This window comes from Rhopalosiphum maidis, chromosome 1 (assembly GCF_003676215.2).
Source record: "Rhopalosiphum maidis isolate BTI-1 chromosome 1, ASM367621v3, whole genome shotgun sequence".
Lineage (NCBI taxonomy): Eukaryota > Metazoa > Arthropoda > Insecta > Hemiptera > Aphididae > Rhopalosiphum > Rhopalosiphum maidis.
Window position 1 is genome coordinate 38,403,140 of NC_040877.1, and position 20,957 is coordinate 38,424,096.

Consider the following 20,957-nt stretch of genomic DNA (forward strand, 5'->3'; position numbering starts at 1 on the left):
TTAATATTTTGTTTAATTTTAATTTTTTTTTTTTTTCGCAGTATTTTTGTGTAGATATCATAATTTTTTGGTAAACTACTTATCCATCTATAATGTTCGAAAACAACTCTCTTCAGTTAATTAAATGCTGAATTTAGAACACATATACAGTCGACTATATGTAACTAGAAGTTAAAGAGTAATAAATTAAAGATCATACAGATTTTGTAATATCAAAACCCAATTAAGTGTAATATTTGAAGGTCATTTGTTGTATTCAAGATTTCAAGAATTTAAAGTTTTTAAAATTCAAGTTATCTGAATTCGACTATAGTTTGTGCATGAAACTTTTAAATTGTTGTTTGCTACTGGTCTTGAATGTGCTGAAAATAGTTGCTGTTTTCAAAAGCCATGACTGTAATTAAAATGTCTTGTACGTGTTAGTCGCACTTTTTCGATAAATATATTATTATTATAGGTATTCAAATTAAATTTAATCATGATACTTGATTTTTTTGGATATTTAACAGTCAAAATATTAGAATTAAAATATCACGAAAAGTTATCCAATTTGAAAAGATATGATATAATTGGTACGCCAGAAGCTTTTGTAACATATAATAATGTCCAATTATACAGTTAATTATGTCTTATATGTAAATAAATTATGTGATAAATATTAAAATTCACATTAAACATTTATAATTAAACGCAACGAACTTTGAAGGCTTATTATTGGTGTAAAAACTATTGAACATAAATAATATTATTTATTTACAAAATATATAGCATGACAGCATAATTATTATTGTATTTAAAAATCCAATACCATTATTTACTTAATAATACAATTTATAAAATATTGAATTATAAGCATTAACAAATCGAAATATTATAATATTAATTAACAATTATAATATAGTAGGTTTAATATCATTATAATATTAAACAGAGTGGTCGAGGAAGTGTTTGGAATTGACAATGTTCAATGTCTACTGTTCAAACTTAAATCCAGTGTGACTTTTACTCTCTGGTCTAGCAACTATTTCGGAAAAAACATACAACATACAACATTCTAGCTTGTAGTAAGTAAAGAGAAACTACTACATTCCCAGTTTTTCCTCCTTAATAATTTCAACAAAACATAAGATTTTAGAGGACACTTGAAAAACAGTGTATATTATTGATCAAGAATAAAACTCAATCAAAACAGAAAGATTGACAGATCAAATAGTTGTATTTAATAATCTAATTTGTAAAATTATAAATTGTAAACATACTAAAATTAATTTACATTTGCATATGACAATAATATTATAAAATGTCAACAATTTTAAAATAAGGAATAATATATATTATAAAATAATCAAGTTGAAAACAATTTGTATAAAAATCACTAATCATTCTTCAAACCATCTCAATCATTTTCAGTATAATAATATGTAGTCATCGCTTTTCTTATGAAATTGTATAAATGCTTTATGTAAGTACGATAATAAATCTAATTAATATTTTATAATATATTATATACATTATTTCAACATTTTGAACGTAGCATTTATTGATAATCAACAAAACTCCAATCATTAAATAACAAATCTATTGAATTTAACAATCTTAAGTAGGAAACGATTTTCCACGTTATCAGCTAATATTGCTGACTATGTTCACTTAATTTACACGGTAATTTAAAAGAACTTCTAACTTGTATAGGTCATAGCTGATTGAAAATTCAATCTAATACAATTCATTTCTTCTTCGCTAAATTAATTTCTAATATGAGTACTAACGTATTTGATCACATAAATCACCCTAACTTAACATAATATACATTAATTTACCTCTTCCCTTATAACTCTTATTTAATATTTATTATTTAGGTACAATTTAAACTATAAAAACACTGTTTTTAATTAATCGTTTTAGTTGCCTTCAGTTATATATTTTATTAACTTGTAAAACCCAATAGGTTAGTAAAAATACCCAAATTGATTGTTTCGTCACTATTATAGTAATTCTGCTCTACTTCTAAAAAATGTTCGCCATTACACCAATCGCGTTGTTAATTGTCTGATTACAATTAAACTCAATTCCTGTGAATTTGTGGTTTTCATACTCTTAGAAATTATTGTTGGTCTCGTGTATTAGCCTCATACTACGTTTTCTTCGTTTAGTTGCCACTAGCTAACCCCCGCAGGAATACTTTTTTTTAGTCACAAACTTTTTATTTTCATTTTTCATTCTTTTTCTTAATTCTATTTTTCTCGTCTGACACTTTACTCCATCTATCTTGTATTGTATTCCAATAATGTTCTCAACCATTTTATATTTATTTCAAATACTTTTTTTTTACTATAACCATATACTCAATGTTTATATCACTCATAAGCTATTTTTCATCCATGACATTTAATAAGATACGGAATATTTGATTCTACTCATTGGTTGCTAATCTACAATTTTATGCTATATTTTTTCTTTATAATATTTTCAGTAAATTACCTTTGGTATTTATTTGTATATTTTTTAATTCGATAATTTGAAGTTAATGGTCTTCTAGATTTAATAATTTTGAAACAACTGATTTAATAAATATTACTAAATTATAGTTTTATGTAATATTTATAATAGTCTAAAATTCTGCATAATATAATATAATCGTTATTTTATGATCGATTATTTATAAAAAGCATAATATAATATAAATTCTATTAATTATTTGTGATTTTTAAAACACAATATATTATGTAATATTTTTATCGTAAATATTGTGTAGATCAATTAAATTATTGCATTTATAAAATTCCATTATATATAGTAACGTTTCATAAAAAATAACTAAAAATTTAAAAAAAAAATTATAAATGTTTTCTAAAGCTATACTATTTAAATGACATACGTTATTACAAATATATAAGTTATGTAGGTATAAGCATAAATGACAATCAATTATTTAATATATAAGGTGTAACAAGACTATTTGACAAACTCCCTTTACAAATGTTACTATATTTGTTAAATAGTCCTGTTATACCCTGTATTATCAAGAAATATTAAATTACACCGAAAATTGAATCTTTAAAAATTTAAAATACCAATAATTATAATATTATTACTGTTTTGTTTTTATTGCAAGATACAATATTTCAGTATTAGGTCAATGCACTTATGAATTTATGGTAAACATCCATCACACCACACTTCTGTCAAGTGACATGAAGAGTGTCAATTATTTTGTACGTGGTGCAAAATGAGGATATTTCATAATTTGTGTCTATAATAATATACCAGTACACACTTCAATATTATAACACTGTACACTATGTAATATGTCAGTATGCGCTTTTTTTTTATAATAAATCACGTAAAAATAAGTTGTCGTAAGAATTACTGTTTTTCAATATAATATAATTGAAACATACCTATAGCAATAATTTTATATACAATGAATATAAATTTGATGAACACAGCTTCAAAGTGTATTATAGAATTGCTATTTAAAACTTAATAAAATCATTAACAAACGTATTTCTTTAAACGATACTAACAATCAATACAAATCAAAACTAACTATAAATAATTAACTATTATAGCAATTAAACGTATTATTTTAAAGGAAAAATATAAGTATAGGACGTATAAGTACACATTTTCTTGACTTGTATTTAATAATTTTGTCAAATAAACCTGACAACGGGTATGCAAAAAATATAACATAGATTTTTATAATGCAAAAAAACATAATAAGGTAATTATTTTCTATCGATATTTAATGTATCATTCGTAAAACATAATGTTATTAATTGTTTACGTTAACCACATTTTATCGCTTTATAATAATAATTATTTGTGCATCAGATAGTTCTATATTACGCTGAAGTGGTATATCAATGTCATTAGTACACACACACACACACAATTGTGCTACACACTCTTATACGACTTATGCGTTTAATATTATACTAACATACGTTCGGTAGATATGGGATAAGAAAAGTATTATTAATTCAAAAGGAAAATACCAAGTGCCACCGATGACACTTATATCGTTGTATATATTATTTATATATATATAAACTAATGCAGCGCCTGTCCGGGCTATTATAATTGTATTTTTTTGTAGAGTAAATAACGTCAAGTGTGCTCATCACATCATATTATTATTATTGCGAAGAAATAATGGCACGTGTATTTTTGGGATAATTACACACATGCACACATGCGCGAGCGCACGCGCAAACATACATTTATACGGACATGATTAATTAGTCGCAATAAGGCCCCTGCCAGTGGTGATTGCGTGTGCACGTGTGAGCTGGACGGTGGTCCGTTTATTATTAGGGTGTGCGCGTGGTACACGAGGCGGGGGCGACGACGACGACGAAACGAAATCGATAATAACCCTTCAGACACGCTGCGGTGTTGCGAAGACTCTCTCAGAAGACGACCCCGTTTACCCGAACTTCTCACCACGTACCTTTATAATACACACACACACACACACACACACACACACACACACACACACACACACACACACCATTGGCCCAATCCTTTCGAGGACACTCGCCGCCATATATATATATATATATAATATATATATACAAAGCGTTTTGTATTCAAAACATACGTATGTACTCGTGGTGTAGACGAGGCGGTGCGGTTTTGTGGTTTTTATAGTTTCAAACACGCGCGAGTGTACAGGCGTCATCGTATTTTCTTCTCTCTGGTGGTCGATTCAAACAGTAATAATAACAATAATAATAAGAAGAAACTAGGACCGGAAATTCGTGTTCGCATGTAGGAGTGGTTCGTCGGGTGCAGTCTCGCAATAATAAATGTAAATAAAACCAACGAACCGAAGAGCGTTGTGCGAGCCTGTAAAATTACTATTGCTCGCAAACTCGGATAAAGGTTAAAGGGTTTGCGCGTGTTTGTCGTATTAATGGAAGGTTACTTTTAGGTTTATAATTTGCACCGAGTGGAGGATTGTTAGCAAGGTTATCAAACGGTTTTAGAATTTACGAGGAAGGCGTTTGCACGTCGATATTCCTATTTTCTGTGTACGTAAAATACCCGATTAAACATGTTTTGTGTTTCGAGACTATTTACGCCTAGCCGACATTTCTACATAACCATATATACAACAACATGGCAGGTGATTGACGCATATAATTTATTTTGCATCAATCTGTTTGTCTAACCGTAACGTTTTTAGGGACTATTATAGGCAGATTTGATATAAAAATATATAGCCCTTGACTGAAAATAATATTTTGGTATAAATAAATAATAATATATTATAGGGTAGTTAACTTAATATTTGTTTTTAAATATATCGACTTGGTACAGATCTTTATTAAATTTTGTTTTATTAGGATTTTAAAGTTTTGAGAAACTTTGAAGACTTTTAATGGAATTTTTCCAACCACTACAGGAATTTAATTATTATTAAAATAAAATAATATAAAATGTTGTAATTAAAAATAGTTTTATAATAAAAATGCATAATTTTATATCTATAAATCAATATAAATTTGCAAGTATTACTGGAAAATGTCAGATTTGATTTATTTAAATCTCACCTGAATCGTTTATAAAGTCTGTACGTAATTTAAATAGTTTAATTATTACGTATAAACTATTAAGCATTAACGCGTAGTATTTAAATTTTCACATTTGAAACTTAACTAAAATAAACTAAAACAAAAATAACTATAATACATAAACGATAAACTTGTACAAATAAAAGATGAATTAAATTCACACAATTAGGATTTTGGATGATCATTTAATTTTACACTTGGGGTTGGGTTAGCTATTTATGTGTTTACTTGTATACATAATGTGATGTTTAGATTGACTGAAATTTATGATATAACTTATATTTTTCCTGCGGGTCATAAAAATAAAAATATTATATATTATGGTAAACGAAAGATTGACAGGTCAATGAAATCTTTTTACAAAACACTGATGCTGTTAAAAGCTAAGCGTTAAAAATGTGTTTAAACTTTAAACACGTCCAATAAGTTTACTCGAGTTGAACGTAATTGAAATAAGAGTATTTACAAAAAAAAAAAAAAAACAATAATGGATAATAGTTATAATTATTACAACATATTATTAAAACAAAACAAAATAGTATCAAAAATTTACAACTCAATGTCATTGTTATTTTCACAATGTAAAATAAAAATAAAATAATAACTTTTGTCTCCAAATAAATTAATAATTATTATTATCGTAATAGTGTACCTATTAAATTTAACGAAATTCTATTAATAGCATTTAATAGGAATGTAATAGTTAGTTATTATGTAAAATGCTTATTAAATAGCTTAAATTTAGTCTAAATATTTTAAAAGGTGTTAAAATTAAAGTCATAGTAAATCAATAAGACCTAGAAAGTTAAAAAAAAAATTGTTTTAAAATGCCTAATATTTACCGAGATATTGACTGGTTTATAAGAAAAAAAAATCACTGTACATTTTTAAATTCAAAATAATTTACATATTTTTGTGTTAGACAAATTTAAAAAAAAATGTGAACTTAAGACGCTTATAAAAAGAAATTGTGAATAAATCTACTGATAATTTAAAATCTAATTATTCTCTCTTGGCTGTTTAAGTGTCTTGTATTTGGACTAACCAATAAGCGCCAAATAACGTTAGACTGAAATTATATTCATATATTCTCAAAAGTCAAAATTTCACTGAACCTTTTCGTCGCTTCATCGGTCCGGGTAAATATTTCAAAGGTTATAAAACCGAATACTCTGAAAAACAACATTGAAAAATGTAAAGACTCGCTTCGCGACTTACTAAATTGTTCGTACAACTTTGGAGGAGTGGATGTTGCTCTGCAGTATTTATTGTCTTTGGGTTCGAATCTTTTTCCTTAGATTCGCTCATGTAAAATAACTTAATAATATTACACAAATGCACGCGCTTCGGAGAGTAACACAAGGTGCGTACTATTGAATGAATAAATGATAACCATAGTCGTGACTGTACTGGCCGCTGATGGAAAATCCATACACGATGCGCAGTAATATTACGATAATTTATGTGAAGATACGTGAGAGTATCACTGAAGTTGTTTTGTAGGGCTTGGCGGTACTTTATAATGTTGATTATCTTCCCCGCGAATATTTATTTATTTATTATTTTTTTACTGCTTTTTCCGTTTCTTAGTGAGAACAATATTATTACATTTTTGAAGTGTTGTGATGATATCGAGTGTTATGTAAATCGTTTGATGACCTAACCGTATCCTAAGCACTTCCGGTTCCGGTTCGTTGGTTACTCAAATGCATGATGACCAAAACTGGACAAATTACCTCTATTTCCTAAAACATGATTCTATCCTGTACCTAAAATGATATTTTGGTTATGATCATTAAAAATTGGTTAGCTAAGTGAAACAAATACTTCTACTACCGATGGTTTATTTATGATTGCGCTACCTTTATATAGCTTAATATTACATTTAAATTTGTGAAGTAGAATTTTATTAAGTTCAGAGTAATGTATCTATCTACCTAACACAAAATTATTTTTACCAAAACAAAAATATCAAAAAATAAAAATAACCTATATAGATAAATGTACTGAATAATAGCCTAGGTATATACAATTTATACCAATCCCTTTTGTTTTCTTTATAGGCGGGGAAATTGATTTATAATAAAAAGATCATGTTTGACGTCATTGGCAATTGACCTTTGATAATATTGCTATTCAAATATTTTAGTATATCAAAGGCCAATCATCAGATGACTAACCAATAAATTGTACAATATAGTATATACCTAAGTTGTAGTATTACATTTTGTTCTAAAAAAATAATAATTTCATTGATTTTTTAATTTACTAATTTAGTATTAAAGACCATCAATTTTAATATTGAATTAAAATATAATATTCGCTGATACAAAAATCGAAAAACAATGTATGTACACGAAATACACATTACGTTTATTTCAATTTACACATATAAACGTTCGAATTGTATAGCAATTACGTATTGACGCCATGTGCCGTTGGCCGTTTATTATTATCATTACTCTGTGCTCCGTGGTGTATTGTATTAGCATGATCAATAAATTAAAAACCAATTTGAAATTAGGATGTATGTTTTCAATAGCTCAAATAAATGTACTACATTAATTTAAAACATTATACATATAATGCTCAGTCACAGTAATAATAATAGGAAAATGATAAAAGGAGTCATATAATAATGACTTGCCTTATAATAATCTAATACAATATTTAGCGGTTAAAATGTCACATCGTAGAGATCAATTTATAAATTATATCTATGTACAAAATGTATTGATGTAAACATGGTTTTCATGGTCCGTTTTTTTTTTTTTTTAATTAAAAGTATTTACCAAAAATCATCGCAGTCATCGCTATTATCGCTATCAAATAGCGTTAGCAATCGAGAATACTTTATGGACTATAAAATATAACAAACAGATGATATTCCTCATTAAAAACCATACACGCGTGCCAGATAGTTGTTATTATTTAATTTAAAAATGTTATTTATAATATATTTATCATAAACTAATTAATATTACAATGACAATGTTAAGAATAATTTTAGTTATTTTCGATAGATAATTCTAAAATTTTAGATTTTGATCATAGCAATGAAAGTACATATTGATTTTACAATGACATGCTTTTTTTCTATTGTCATCAAGTTTTGGAACAATAAAAATACTTCAATTTTAAAAACAGGAGTGGTCACTGGTAGCAAAAAGTTGGTACTCCGAAGTGTCAAAAGTGAAAAATTACAAATATTTTTTTTTTTTATAATCGTAAAAAAAAATTATTTTAGGAAACATGGGAATTTTTACGCAACTTAAATATATAAAAAATACAGTTCTATTTTCTTGATTTAAAACGAAAAAACGAATAATTTTAGATGCTTTCAATTATTACTAAATATTTATACAATGGATTCTACTTAATGTGGGCGCCGGTTAATATGGGCATCCGCTGAATATGGTCAAAATGGTCTGGTCCCAATATAAATGTATATTATATTATATAACTTTATTCGGTTTATGTGGGCAATTTTTATTTTATCATATAGTTATAGTATACACATATGTATTTAAAAACGACTAATTTAATCGGGTTTCGTCATATCTATGAGATTGTGTTTATCGAAAGTAATAAAAAGCACTATGTACCATTTAAATCTTTGATAAAAAAAATCTATCTTGTAGTACTTTTCGTCCAGAACATTCTAAAAATAAGTATAGATTTTTAAGTATAATACTTTTTGAAATATTCAAATATATCACATAATCTAATTATGTACCAAAAATTAATCCTTACTCAACTTTTAAGAGTAGTTTCACTTGAATATTTTTTAAATATTTTGTCCATCCTCCTAGTATTTTTTACAATAAGTACATTTTGATCAGGAAAAATAAAAATTTATGCTGAAGGGATTTTGTAGACTTTTTTTGATATTATAATTTTTTTTTTTTTAACCAATTTTTATTTTTATGGGCAACCGCCTAATATGGGCAAACATGGTTGGTCCCAACATGCCCATATTAAGCGGAATCCACTGTATTATAATTGTTTATTTACAGTAAAATTTTCAAAATAAAATCTGTTTTTACGTTATTTAAAAGAATAAAAAAAAATGTTTAGTTTTTATTTTTCAATAAATATCGATTAAAAATTGTTAGTTATTCACTAGGTACAAACACTTTGAAATGTAATACAAAGCTTATGAGTAAAAGCCATTAATTTCTTAATTAAAAAATATCGAAAATCAATAGTAGCAATGTTTAATATTAGTGTTTAAAATTTTAATTTTAATAAAATCTCATAAATTTACATCAATTTGTTGTTAGAAACTCATGACATTTTTTTTCTTTAAACCTATGATTTTAAAATTGAATACAAGGTTCTTTATTAGTTTTCAACCAGTATATGAAAAACAAACTCCACCAGATATTCAAATTAATATTTATAAACATTTGAAGTTGATATTTTTATGACAATCGATATTCACCATTTCATTAGTAAAATAACTATTTATCCACAAACAATTGATATTTTATTTTACTCATTTCATAAAAAAATAATAACAGTAGATACTTGAAATTTTCACCCAATGCTTAAGTTATCATTTAAATTATATGATATAAAGTTTAAATTTGTTTAACCTTACTCACCTATTTATAAACATGACAACAAATTTTCATATTTTTTTTTAGTTTTTTCTATAGTTGTTGGTAAAAAATTACTCACTATCACGGTCAAAATCTCGAAAATTGAATACAAGATCCCACATAACTTTTTCTTTTATACGTATAAACAAATTAAAAATATATAGGCACAATTTTTTTTCATTCGCTTTTGAAGTTAGAATTTTGTAGATATTCACAAAAAACTTTTCTTTTTATACCTAAGTTTTAAAATTTAATACAATATTCCTAATTTCATTTTTAAACTATGTAATTTATAAACATTATTTGTGTGAACTTAAAACTTTTACATATACTATATTATTATGAATTTTACTATAAGCAGTGACATTTTTTATTTATTATAAGGTATTAACTATTTATATTATGAATCTATTTTTACCGTTATGTTGTAATTACAGAAAGTTTTGACTTAATTTTGAGTTATGTAAGTTGATATAATATATAATAATATTTATTATTATAATAATTAAATAACCATATAAAAATTCAATATTTTCGGAAAAAAAATATATCAATTTACTGTATTACTAAAAATAAAATAAATTACTTTATTAGCTATATAAAAAAAACCAATGTTTCCGAATTACGTCCAAAAATCATTATTTAGGTCAAATTACGTGGGTGGTTAGTGGACCGAATAACCAAGTTAGATCGATCAGATTTTGCGGATCAAAAAAAATTCAATTAAATTTAAAAAAAACTTTACAAAAAATATTGTTAACACATACATGTTTCATATTTTGATAAGAACTGCAGTCTTTAGTAAACAATTACAATAAAAAAAATCAAAGTAAATTTAAAAATATTGTATAGGTAGTATACTTAACACATATTTTAATTAAACATTGCAGTATAAATTCAAAATCCGCAGTAAAAAAAATATACAAAGAATATTGTGTACAATAATACAAGATGTATTAAAAAATTTTCAATGCATTACAAAAGTGGACAAAATTTAAAAAAAAAATTATATCCATACGAAAAATCAAAGAAACACAAATCAAATTGGCAAGTTTTTATAAGCCAAGCTCTCTATTAAAACTTCAAACGAGTTATAATTGTTATCTTCATACTGACGCATAATATAACATCATCTATTTTTTTCACAAATTTTCACAGCTGTTGTGTCTAATTTGATGTACACATTTTAATGTAAGCTTGTACTTTTTTCAAAACTTCTAAAATTATAAAAGAATTGAATACGAAGAATACAACGCATCATTGAATTTCGAATTCACAAGCATTAATAGTATACATTAAACTGTTTGAAAATTCAGCACATATTAACAACAGAAATTTACAGCTCTGCAAAATTAATTTTTCAAAAGAATTACAAAAATCATGTAATTTTTGACTATTTGATTTTATATCTACGAGCCCTTCAAAAAAAATTTTTTTCTTAAGTTCCAAAAAAAAAAAAATTTAAAAATGATTCTATTTTTGATTTATTTTTAAAATTATTACTCGGGCCAATTGATTGATTTTTTTTCCATATAGTCTGCCCTAAATGACAACGACAGCCTTTACGTACCACTTCAGGAAAAATCCCCGAAAATGTTGAGTGTATAGCTTCTTCAAATTCAACGTAAATTATACGTGATGTAAAAATCAAAATCAATTCACTCATTTTATATATTAAATTAAAAATGCATTTTATATATTTCTGTAGTTTTGCCTGTTATTAAAAAAAAATACTAGCGGTATATAATTTGCATTTTTAGATCAAACAAATAATGAATAGTTGATAACATTTTAAGGACAGCTTTTAAACGTACCAAACGTATACACATAAAAAACATTTAGTTAAGCATTTTGAATTAGTTTAGGTATGTTGAAAATTATACCATATTTTTTTGAAATTATTTGTAAGCCAATATATTTCATCTAAATGTGTTAGATTCAAATGAAGTTCCTCATAATTACTTAGAAAACTTTGGAATCATACTTAAACGTGTATAATGAATATTTTTCCTTATTCGAACTATGTCAATTGTAATAGAAGTTAAACTATTAATATCCCCTTCACGTAAATATCGGTGTAAAATCTTTCTCAGTTTTTTACACGGACCATCCAGAGATTTACATTTTAATTTATTGCTTAGTTTTGGTCGAGTCAAAATATTTACATCATCATTTTCATAGCCATGATTTAAAATACTAATAAAATTGTACTATTCTCATTTAATTTAAAATATGATTAATACATTCGTTTTGTGCATGCCCGTCTTTAAATATTATTATTTAAAAATATATCGATTAAAATTAAATTTAGAGACTTAAGTTATTTACGATTTTTTTTTAATTTTTTCATGCACATTATAAGTACTTCCATTTTTATCTTTTATCGTAGAACCTATCTGGATTGTTAAAAATTCACTGATCCATAGATCATTTGATACATATCAAATTATAGTCATTTACTGATATCTATTCACCATGTACTAATCTAACTCTATTTCCAGGAAAAAACCAAGATACAGTATAATTAATTTACTAATTATATTTACAATGGTACTTTTACGGCATTAATATGTGCAGATCGACGAAAACCAGTCGTCTGCCTAAATTTGTACGCACGAAATTCTGGTCCAAGAAATACTCGCACAAAGTCAGCTTATCACAAAAAAGGCATACGCAATTCAGCTGTTGACCAAAATTGTTCTTTTTTGGCATAAAATATACTTGGTGATATAGGTTGACAAATCGTCTCATCTCTTAGTTGTTTTTTATATACAATGATAAATGAATAAATTCAAATTAAAAACACCCATAATAGCTTTCCAATAGACACTTAATGTATAACAGAATAGTACCTACTTGCCTTCCTTTTTTTCTTTAAATATTTATTTAATCATTACATGTTTTTAAAAAGATAAATACTCATTGCATCGTATATAATAATTGTGCAATAATAATATTTACATTAATTGTAATATTATACCAAACATAATATAAAGTTCAGTAATAGTACTAAATAATATATTTTTATATTTCGGAATTTCCCATTATAATTGATATACTTTGTCTAAACCAAGATTTATACAACAACAAAAGTTTTTATTTATTGATTCTAATAACATAATATAATTATAAGGTATAAAATAACTAAATAAAATTATTGTTCAATATATTAAATATATGTCTATAGTCTATTTTATTTAATACTGATAAAATTAAATTAAAAGATTAGATTCTAATTATATAAAATTGTGATTTAATAGTAAATAAAAATATTAAAAATATTTAATTATAATTTTATTGTTAATTGTTTTAAAAATGTACGACTTAATGGAATTTTATTGATCGTTGATTCTTTTAAATTTATGTTTTGAAAATGTTTTATTTCCCATCATTCATTCCAATTTTCAATCGTTCTTTCATATTTACAAAGTTTTGAAGCCCCGGACTCTAAATAGTCCATGCACAATATTGTAAGCGAAAACAAAAGGTGTAAAATTTACATTTTAAGCAGAAATCCTATAATGGAAATGCCAGTGAAATGGATCTTGTAAAAAAGTTTGTTTTAGCATTAATATAAATGCAATAATATTTCATAACAAAAGAAGAAAAATTAAAAATAAATAAATACCTATGTAAGGTATTACTAAACTTTGCTCAAAAAATTATATTTCTTTTAAGCGTTCTGAAATACGCTTTTTTTCGAAATATAAGTTTCAATTGGTATTTTTATTATTATAGCTTTACTCAGATCGATGAACTCAAATGCACCGTTAATAGCACATTCAAACTTCAAAATATATTATTATAATGAATAAAAGTTTTTTTTATTTTACATGTTTGGAACTGCATTATTGCTAAACTTATTTATTAGTGGTATCTACCGGAAACGATAAACGAATAATACTATCTTGTTTGTACAGATTTTATATAAAATATATATCTTTGGAGGATAAAATTATTGTTAAAAAAATTAAAAATAAATTCAAAGAACTCCGATTATTTCGCGTATAATAAAATACGCATATTAATAGAATTAAATAATGTACTTAATACTCATACAAAATAGTGTCTTTATAATAATATAGTTGGTATTATACACCGCAAATTTTAATGATTATACTTCTCTGCTTGCTGATTGGCTGCAGTAGCACATACAATTATTATCGTAACGGATTTATGGTGGCATTTCTGAAATCCTGATACATGTTATAATATTATATTATATGGAACGATACAACTACAATATTATGTATAACTGAATATGAAAAAATAAATATTGTACAGCTATAAAGCGCAAACTGTTTAAATTATTTATAAAAAATAAATCTCAAAAAATGTTTGAGGTCTTTAATTTAATCGTCCAATGTTTTTATTTAAAAAGAATTACACTAGCGAATTTTCAAATCTTTAACTATAAATATAATACAATTTCCAAAGTAAGAGTGTTGAGTATTTCAAACCACATCATACTCACATTTCATTTTTTGTTGCACGAATCAATTTGTTTACAAAACAAAAAACAATTTATTTATCTACAACTGATTGATTATTTTAGATTTTAAATGTATATTGTTATTATATGTATGCGCAATAAATGTATTAATTTTATAGTTATGTGTTACGAAAATTCTCAAACAAAATGATCAAAATCCTTAAATACATGTCCTATAATCTGCCCGTTAACAAATAAGTTATATATGCAAAAAGTATTTAAATTTGAAAGCATAATAATATAGATATATAATATATATATTGATTTAATGGTTTGTGGAATATGTATTAATCACCTTTTTATCAAGACTGGACAATAAAGCTAATTTTTTTCAACTCGTTCAATATAATCATTTTAGTTAAAATATAGATTATTAAGTTTTTAACATATAAAAGTCAAAGTTGTATAATAAAAGTAAAATTGCTTCCCACATAAGTACTTGTTTTATAATTTATTATTGTATTATTATTAAGTATAAATAATATGCACGATTATCTTTATAAGCATGTAAAAATTAAATGTTGACAACATATTGTGTAAAAATCACAAAAATATTTTCTAATTGAAAATTTATAAAATTTATATTTGTATAAATTAGGCTTGAAAATATAATAAACGAGTAGTACAAGGATCTTTATAAATAGTTCTAACATAAGTCCAAAAATATACACTATTATTTTTACACATATTTTAAGTTCATTATTAAATATTCAGAATTTGAATTTCTACATTTATTTATTCAATAATATATTAATATTGCATTTTACAGTAACACAATAAAACGTAATCAAGAATACAATTTAGTAATTTATGCTGTCACAGCAATTTGAAACTAATTGTTTCATTTACACAAACATTAATTTGAAAATAGTGTGATGGGTACGAGAAAACCAAGTTGTAAGAAAACGGCAGTTTTAATGAAGAATAAACAAATTTACAGTTAAAATGACCAATACGCAAGCTGAATCAATGTCATTTCAGTATTGGTAGTATATCTTTAGGATTATCGACGTAATTTATGGCATATTCATTGCCGTGAAATCTATGAATATCTGACTCTTTTTTTTAGTAGATTTATATTATAATCTAAGTAATGCCGTCCATAATGGTGGATTAATCGAAATTGAATTAACACTCCATCCTATAGCCTTTTTATAATTATTATAGTTCATAATTTAATATGACATATTATCAGAAGGTAATTTCATATTGAATAATCAGAATATTTTTACTTACCTACAGTATGCAATTTAATTAATATTTTTATTTTGTTATTACATAAATACCTATAATTAAATACCTAGCTGGATATAAATAACTTAAAATACATGGAACATACTGAATTTTGATAATATATAACTTAAGATACATTTTAGTATTTAATATATGCTTTATATAGTTTATTCTAAATTGTTAAGATAGGTAATAGTAATAAAAACGAGCCAATAAAAAATATTTATAATAACATCATTATTATTCCTATGATTTCCGTTTATAATATAGCTATTTTGCTGTTTTATACCAATGTTCTGTTCCTGAAAAAAGAAATGTAAAAAAATATAACTTACCAGACTTTAAGTCTGCTCGTCGACCTATATAAAGGTCGTAACACGTTAACCTTTATACGCGTTCTTCCATAGTAATGATAAAAAAAACTCCAGAATCTCAGTTTTATAATAATATCATATAACAGTTCCAATATTATATTATTTGAATACACTTCGCATTTGAACGGTTTTAGCAAAATCGCACCGATACCGCTCATAAATTATTATTATTATTACATTACACTTCGATGACGTATTTTTTCAACTATATAATATTAAATGTAACAATATTATAGGCAGGCATTATAGATAGTATTACATCAACTCTCACGCATGACGTTTTCTAGTACCGAGAATATTGATCTATATACATATATAACACTATATTTTATTAAAACGACATTCTCTGCAGTCTGTGCACCAAAAATTATTCGGACCTTTAGTTTAATCCATTTCGCACGTGTCATCGTCGTTTTTTACGCCTGCAGAAATAAATTATATTTTTAGTCTGTGCGCGTAGTGTGACATAATTTTAAATTTTTCAATGTTACATACGTAAACATTTTATAATATATTTTATACATTGTTACAATGTAATATGTAAAATATATTATATCCACTAATGCCCAAGTTATGCTTATTTACTGACAATCTTAGATTGTACTATTAATCATTTCGTTACGTGTAAGTCATTCCAACATTTCAACATTTCAACGTTGATAAATGACCTAGATTTAACTAACTCCTATAAAGCTGTAATATACATAAATATTAAATTTGTATATTATATACAGTCGGACGTTTGGATTACTATTCTTACGAGCTTGCAACCTAAGTGAGAGTTTAGAATTACAATAAAATATGTGTCAATTTCACAAAACCTAAATGGGAGCACACTCTCGGGCATGTTAATATAGGTATTATAACATTATAATTATAAATATCAATGGTCAAACATTTCACACAAAATAGATTTGAATCATAACATCCGAACGATACGAATAACTGATAAAAACCAAATTTATTTTTATAGTACATCAACGCAGGTGTACTTGTATATTTTATTCTATATTATGGTTGTTATTTTTAAATAACTATACATTGGCATAACTAAGGATATCTAAACAATATATTATAATAATAAACCACGATTTATTTCAAAAAGAGGAAATAATAGGTTTTTTTTTAATTGGTCTGAGTATATTACATAATGTATTACCCATTAATGGTTTATTTATATATTTTGTAACAAATAAACCATTGGAAACTATGCCGGTATATTTAATACTTGATATTTTTATGATAATAACTAGGTAATTTTTATATTTTTTTATTCAGATAAAAATTATCTTCAATTTAAACTTATTATACCTTATGGAAAATATGTTCATATTTAACTTTATTTGCTATTATTAATTTATTGTTATTGATATACATAATTACATAGCATATTATATATTACATATATATACACGCACTTGTGTTTAATATAAGGCCTGTAAACGTTTTGATAGTATAAATTATAGATCAGTGTTTCTTAAACTTTTCCTCTGTCGGACTCCTTAGAAATAGTAAAAAAAAAATAGACTCTTTAATGTAAACAAAAACAATAAAATATAATAATAATAATAATTTTAAAAAAAAGACCCTATCTTATTAACTACGTATTTTTATGATATAAAATTTAATTAATTATAAAATAATATATATATATATATATATATATATTCTATAATTAATAAAAAAAATTCGATTGTGATGAGTAGTTTAGTTTTTTTCGATATTAAATCAAGTATATTACGATATATATAATTAGATAGTTGAATTGGTAAATCTGATTTTTATATTTACTTTAAGTATAAACATGAGTAGAAAATATTTTTTCATAGAAGTATATTTTTTAAAAAACACCAATGGTTTTATTGCTGTTTCTGATATTTCTGTACATGTAATTAGATTATTAGTTTAAAATGAAAATCAAATCGTAAATTGGTGCTTACCAAAATACCAACTTAAGAATTATTATCAATTATTTAATGACATTTTGAAAAAATTACCTCATTATTTGAAAATAATGGAAATCATTCTATTTTTTCAAAATCATCTGAATAATGTAAAATACATTTTAAAAATAAAGACAATTTTACTTAATAAACTACACACTTTCATATTATTTAAATAAAGTAGAATTTATACAATGCACTTTTACTATCAGAAAAAAATTATTTTAATACTTTGAATGAAAATCATTTATATCAGCATGGTCAATGAAAGGGGAAACTTTAGTTGATTATTTAACAAAGTGTTTTTTTTAAAATATATATAATTATATATATTAAACTGCTGTGGTAGAAGATAGTCGTTTTGACGGTAGTAGACTAAAATAATCTTGAATGAAAAATGACCTACGTACCGAACGTTTAACTTTATCCAGAAAACGGTTCGGTCATTAGCCGTTTTGTCTACATCATTTACTCGAAGCCATTCGAGCTTTTGATTAATTTTCAAGTAGGTTCTGGTGGCTTTAAAAGGATCCCCGTCACCCATTTTGTCGTCGTCGTCGCCACCACCACTATCGCAACCGCTAACGTTCACCTACACCACAGAAGGTTTCGTCCCGTTGACGTGATTTACGAATATAATAAGAGAAATCAATACGGACCGACAAATGTGTGTGCGTTATTGCTTGCGTAATGTTGACAATCGTCAACGGTGGTCGACAATCATCTGTCATCATGCATTGGTGCACACGATTGTTGTGTATAATATATGATTATTATTATTATTATTATTATTATTATTATTATTATTATTATTATTATTATTATTATTATTATTATGCACCCAGTCAGAGATGGAAAAGAACTATATATTATATTTTCTGTTACAACAATCAACAAATAGTAGTATTATTGAATATAAGAACGGACATGTGTTTGAAAACCCGTCCTTTTCGGTAATATTCTCAATGACATAGCCTAAAATTAATTCAACTTCGATTTCAACATTTTTCATGTATAAAAATATAATACTAACACTTATGTAAACTATTTCCGATTTTAATCAATACACAAAATCATTTTATAATGCTATATGTTATATATATTATTATTTAATATGCGCTCACTAAATAAATTGAAATTTAAAGCAATAAAATGGTTTTCATGAATGCTCAAACAGTTAGGATTGATAGTATTATTTTGACGTATGATATTTATGTAATTTTATTATTATTAGAAATAATATATAAAAATGTAAGCTGACGATGTATTTAGATTAAATAGTTTTAAAGTATATTTAAAAATTTTAAATATTTTGAATAACTGGATTGTCAAAAAAAAAAGAGTAAACATGGTAGTAAAGTCCATTCTTTATATAATATTTTAATTTCCAATTATTAATATTTTATAATATTTTAATAATTAAGTTAAACATAATATGTATTACTTTTTTTTTGTGACAAGTATTTATTATATTAAAAAAGGATGAATATTTATAAGTTTAAATATTATTATTCTTAATTTCGATAAATTAGTAGGTGATAAATGTATGATAAATAACAATAATATGTTCTGAACCAAAAATTACATTATAAACTCTACACTTAAATAGTTTTTATCCTATAATCAAGCTTCTCACTACATCAATTATACAGAAAATTACTTTTTAAACCACTTTACCAAGAACAAAAACAATCCAACCAAGTGTATATTATGTTATTTTGCTCACACGACACACACCACACTTTACTGGAATAAACAACAAATCTATTCTTAAGCGCTGAAAAAATTACTAATAAAAACTAATAAAAAAAATACAGCTTATTATCCCATTTCAATTATATGAACACATTATTAAGTATCAAAAATAATTATGTACATATTTAAAATTGAAATATCATAATTTCAAAATCATTATACATGATTTTAAATATTTTAGAGTAACTGCATAAATTTTTAGAATATTAGAATATAAAAGAATAAAATTAATTTGAAAATAAAATGTAAATTATGAACAATAATAAATTGTGAATTGTGTTTATTTTTAAGAAACATATAAATAAAAAAAACTTTTATGAATATTTACTTAATAATATTTATACAAATTTTCTGAGTTTATGTATAATTTTATTGATTGTAGAAAATTGTATTTTAAAATAATGAGACAATATTTTAATACACTTTTTATCATTGTCTAATTCACTTGAATGAGTTCCTTCGGTTTTCGGACGAATTCAGTCATTCCGGATGAGTTAATCTATTACGTTTATTTTTGCGTGTACCAATATTTAATTTTTTACAAATGTTTTAAAACACATAAAAATAATGCTTGTATCCTCTTTTTTAATCTAAAACCAATAATTATAATATTTATTTTATAAATACTTCAAATTATTGCAATCTTAAGTTTTTTTTAAATTAATCTTACTTTTAATTATACATGAGTATAGATAATCCAAATGGTTACAATTATAAATAGCATAATATAGAAAGTTAATCTCGATATTTCTATACCATATATTTAAAGCTGGCGTAGTGTATAGGCAATTTCGGTACAGCAACGTCTAAATTACTTTTAAACGGTATTCTACGCTATTTTTGAAAATATAGTGAGAAGATAACATACTTTTGTTATGACGATTAAGTCATGTCATCTTCTCACATGGACACAACCAACTAATGTTTAATACTGAATTACATCAAATTCGTAGATTTTAAATAATATTATG

At 24.8% G+C, this 20,957-nt stretch overlaps 1 protein-coding gene across 2 annotated transcripts in view; it reads left to right on the top strand.

The window, feature by feature from the left end:
* LOC113548841 (cyclic nucleotide-gated cation channel alpha-3) overlaps positions 1 to 20,957 on the top strand; it is a 102,470-nt gene that overhangs the window by 23,961 nt on the left and 57,552 nt on the right. The gene's annotated exons all lie outside the window — the stretch shown is intronic.